Source organism: Trachymyrmex cornetzi, unplaced genomic scaffold (genome assembly GCF_001594075.2).
Source record: "Trachymyrmex cornetzi isolate Tcor2-1 unplaced genomic scaffold, Tcor1.1 scaffold255, whole genome shotgun sequence".
Classification (NCBI taxonomy): domain Eukaryota; kingdom Metazoa; phylum Arthropoda; class Insecta; order Hymenoptera; family Formicidae; genus Trachymyrmex; species Trachymyrmex cornetzi.
The window spans coordinates 401,638-407,217 of NW_017297220.1; positions in this window are offsets into that span (position 1 = coordinate 401,638).

Consider the following 5,580-nt stretch of genomic DNA (forward strand, 5'->3'; position numbering starts at 1 on the left):
GCAATAACTGACCGGTAAATGCCGGTAGAGGCAGGGAACACCCTTACCACCGCTGTATTGCTTTGGAGATCGGAGCTAGGAATCGGTCGGTGCCAGAAAGCGGATCAGGAACAAAAAGCACGGAATCTTCTCTCGGGAGCGCTTTTATACTAATTGTTGCTCCCGCTCGTATTGTTCCGGAATCATTCGGTGACTCTCGGCGGGGAACAATACGAGCGAGAGCTGCGGCGCTCGGCGTCATTCGGCGACGTTCGGGTTTTCGCAGACTTGCGAGTTCGCGCGGCCTGGAATTATGTTTGCTATACTTAAAGTATTTCGAGCGCACCGCGCTCTCATCGCGTACGATGACCGGGTGGTCACCGTAGCGGCATCCGGCGAGTTGGTGTTGCCGGGAACGATGCCTTTCGGGGGGTGCATCGTTACAATTTGAACTATTGTTTCACCACTCATTGTGGCTGCAGTCCACTTAGCGCTTCAAACGCTACAGAGCATTTGTAGCACTGATATGACTGGTCCATTTGATGCTTCAGAACGCTCCTAGCAACTCTGATTACGTCATCAATAAGTCATCGTTTTTGCTCCTACTTCGCTTCAACTGCCTCACCTCGGGAAGTGGGTTGGCTGGAGCGTTCACGTAGCAATTGTAGCATTCGAAATAGTAATGGACCAATCGGAGCGTAGCGTTTAGAGCATAACGTTTAGAGCATTTGGAAGAAGCAAGTGGACCGCAGCCTGCATCGTTGCTTAGTCACGGTTTTTTGTTGGAAGGCTTTGTAATATCAGATTTGCTGACGCCTAACCCCATTTGCAAGCTCTTATAGTCTTATCTAACATATTATATATTTATGTTATATATTATGTTTATTGCTCTGTTAGCATGTAATCTTTTCCACAGCGTTTTGTAATAAACTAACTTAAATTAAAAAAAAAAGTATTTTTAACAGATCAATTTTAATCTTCACATTATTATAATGTAACACTTTATCTGTCGCATTCCGTGTAAACATTGCAATAACAATTTTTACTCTAATATAAAATTACAATAATTTCTTTGTTCCACATAATCGATCAATATGATTTTTTTAAAGGAATTGAAAACGTGTTTACGTGAACTTGCTGCAGTAGACCACACGTTGGAAGTTCTCGGAATGCCAAAGGAATACCATAGGCTACGTAATTGGATAATTCGAATAACAATTGGATGGATTGTACACGTTTTTTATCAGTTAACGTGTACTAATTTTATTTGTTCCTTTTATTATAATATTGACATAAATTTCACCTTGTTTGTTGGTATGACGTATACTGGGCTTCTGCTCAATCATCCGTCAAATGTTATTGTCTTAAGTGCTTTGATCTCTGCAGCTATCCTTGGGTTAGTATTATACATGTGTATACATTTACTTTGTAAGCTATTTTTGTTGACATTGTGCGTCAAAATCTTAACAGCGTGAAACACATAAAGATCTTTTGGTGACATATAAATAATTGAAGTCATGACCATGATCATGACAACATATATATGTTGTTTGTATTGTCTGTACAAAATATGTATATACAATACCTTAAGTATTAAAAATATACTAAACGGATATTTAAAATAAATAATTAATCACTACTTGTTATTATTAAATATTCGTAATAGATGAACATCTTTTAAAAAACGCTGTGAAGGTAGTAGTGTTGAGTAATGTAATCGAATAAATATATGATCAGAATTTTTATCTCCAATAAACTTGATCTTGACATATGTCGTCATAAAAAAGTAATTACAAAACTGACAGTAAAAGTAACTTCCATCTCTGGTTGTAAGAGAGAGCTGCGCCGCATGTCGACAGGTAGTTGTAATACGATTGAATTGACGCTACGTCTCCGCAATTTGAAAAAATAATTCGAATTTTTTTCATATTTTTTTTCTTTTTATTTGACAATCAAAAAAATAGAAAAAATTAACATAGACTATTAATTCTAATTTAGGCGATAATGACATGTTCTATGAGTATAACCGTAAAAGTAAAAATCAATCGGATTAATAGTCTTTTTGGAATCGTGATCACTATATTCGAAACATGGTACAGAAAAACGCGAATAAAGTTCTGAAACATTTTAATACAAGTACTGCTCCGTTAGGAACGATAGTGACACTCAGAAAGGAACTAAACTTTGCTCTGTTGGATAGAACCGTTCTAGAATGGTTTCGAAAGGTTGAATATAAGTAATGGCGAGCGCCGGTTATAGCAATTGATTGATGCGCGCTATTTGAATCGATCAAGCGGCCCCAAACACCCCGTCATTTTATCTCGTATTTTTTGGACAATTTTCGTTTCTTCCATAATAAGTTTTTATGAGATTTTTAAGACAAAGCTTTAAAAAATCAGAAAAAAATCAATGTTTTTTTCCTCTAAAACATAAAAACCTCCTTAAAATGCATCGTCTAATGTTTTTTACAATTGTTTAGCGATTTCGTTTAACATTTCTCAGCTTATGAACGTTTTTAACAAGGCTTCTTCCACGTGCGCTGGATAAAATTAGCGAACAGATTATTTATTATAATCTATATGTATTTCATAATAAAAAGACGTTTCGGTCTGTCATCAGACCATTTTCAATAATGCAAAAACAAAAAAATCATACAAATTAATGAAAACGCATTACATAATACACAAATTCTTTGTCTAAAATATAGTAACATCTAAATTTACAATGTTGCGGTCATGATTGGAGTACCAACATTAATAATCTTCTTTCTCAACTTGATCGAAATTATTATGGCGTCAATGGTGATGTTAGTTATCTCATATATTCTGTGTAAATAACAGTAATATGTCTTTTCGATCCGTAATAACTTTATGAGTTTAATGACTGAACGCACCATTTCTCCAGATACTATTAAAACAGGAAAAAAGGTAACTATGTTATAAAAAGATTCTTATTATCAGTCAAACTCAATTCTCAACATTTCAATAATTAACTTTAGAAAAATTAGTCAATACTAATTAAATATGAGAATAAGTCATTATACGTTAAAATTAGAAGCATCAATTTGTGGATATTAAAAAACTTCGAAATTACCTGCGTTCAATCTTCAAACCACGAACAGATTTCACTAGGTGAACAAATTTTCACAAGAATTTTCAAACATTATACTTGAAAAGACAAGATCGTTATACGAAAACAAAAATGTGACTGTTACAGTCGTTATGCTATGTCTTATTTATATGAGTTACTTGCGCAGACGCAAAGACTAATATTACAAGATTTTGTTATTTTATATTTAGCAAGGATAAATATGATTCCGGAAAATTCTGTGTATCTATCTGCTTATTTAGGCCATTTGTCTGTTTTTTTATATACATTTCTGAAGTCAATCGTTTAATAAAAAAAAGATAAGGTTCTTTATCTAAAATTTTCACATCTTCTCAATTAAAATTGTGACCACTATTCATATGATGTTCTGCAAGAACTGAACCCGTTTCTTTATGTTTTTTTAATGTCATATTGGTGTTCTTTAATACGGGTACCGACTTTCCGTTTCGTCTGTCCTACATAAGACGCTTCACATTCAAGACAATCTATTTTATATACAACACCTATGTTATCCATTATCTTTAATCTGTCTTTACCTAATTTTATTACAGAATTTAAATTATTAACAGGTTTATAAGCTACTCTCTGATTAATTTTATTAGCTATACTGTAGAATTTCTCAGAAATTTTGTCGATATATGGAATTGTGAAAAACCTTGCTTCGTCACAGACATTTTAGACAAAGAATTTTTGTATTATGTAATGCGTTTTCATTAATTTGTATGATTTTTTTGTTTTTGCATTATTGAAAATGGTCTGATGACAGACCGAAACGTCTTTTTATTATGAAATACATATAGATTATAATAAATAATCTGTTCGCTAATTTTATCCAGCGCACGTGGAAGAAGCCTTGTTAAAAACGTTCATATTTTTAATTGATCCACGGTTATTTAAATTTATCATTTCTCAGCTTACTGATTGACAAATTGTCATTTCCTGTAAGGCGCGTACACTGTTAAATTTTAGAGGATCAAATTAACTCATTGTGAGTCACCACTGCTCCTACTAAATATATCGTTATTTTTTACTAAAGTGATAATTAAATTTGACATTATATAATGTTAAATTGATACTGTATAGTGTCAAATATAACCATTGTTTTAGTGAAAAATAACGATGTTATTGAGTAGGAGCAGTGGTGATTCACATTGAGTTAATTTGACCCTTTAATATTAGGTGTTGAACTTAATTCCTGCCGCTCGCTTCATTTAAAACACACAATGTTCCACACCTTTAAAAAATCTAAAAAAAATTTTTTTAAATTTAATATGCTAAAAAGTGTGTCAAACTTTTTAGCATATTACATTACAAAAATTTTTTTTTAGATTTTTTAAAGGTGTGGAAAATTGTGTGCGTTTTAAATTAAGCGAGCGGCAGGAATTAAGTTCAACACCTAATATTTAACAGTGTAGTGTTCACATGGGTTCCTTTTCGTTATCTAAAAATTATAAATTTTGGGTAAAATACATTTTAAAATTCTGCTCCTCATATATGTATTAACCCGTGGGTTGGGCTACCTATCGGGCGCGTCTCCAGGTGGCGGATAGGAGGACGCCCGGAGGGGTGCCCGGTCTCCCGGGTGTAAAACCCCGTGTGTGACTGGAGGTCCCTCCGGGTAGTGACGGTTATAAACGGACCTCCAGATGTAAAGCCCTGCGTGGGTTCAGGAAGACCGTTGCCGTGGACCAGCCCCCCAAGCCAAGCTGGAAGCTGTCAAGGTGAAGGCTGCGTGGCACTGGGGGAGCAGTGTCGTGATCGATGCCTCTGGGGTATCGGGTAAAACCCCAGAGTATCTAGCCTTACCCACGCATGCGGGGCTCTGCGTGGGTGGACATAGTCGTTCCTTAGCTACTCGTGGGACTTGCATGGATAAGTTTCAAAATTTAAACATATAAGAGGTAACCGAGGGCTTGAAAGGACACTCGGTGGTGACTGCGGCGATCGCGCCGCAAGTACGGGCCTGCGAGGGCTCGAAAAGCAGGGTGGTCGCAGCAGAGGTAGAACCGGCTCCTGTTTTGGAACGGGCCCCCTCGGGCTCGGAAAGAAACGGGAGTGATGCGAGCGATGCGCGGGCACCTCATAAGAGGAACCGCAGCGGGGCCCAGAAGAGAAGGACAAGGAGAAGGTTCCTGAAGGGCAAGCTCCGGGTCCCTCGACGGCCCTTACTACGCTGGTGGAGGGGGCAACAGGGCTCACCGGTAAAAAGCGCCGCGCGGGCTCTGATCAAACCCCCTCCTCGGTTAAGAAAGCGGTGAAGAAGCCTAGGGCTCAGGAAACTGGGACCTTCGCAGCGATGGCTGACCCGTTGGCAAGGGCGATTGTTCTGGAGGGGTACCCTGAGAGGGGAATCACTCCGGAGCAGCTGACCTTGTTCAGAGGGGCGGTTCTGGCGGAGATGGAGGGGATCCAGGAGGGTACCCTCCCCAGATTCGTGGGACCGGCTACCCTCAAGAACGGGGCAGTCATCGTTAGAGGAGAGGACGCGGCATC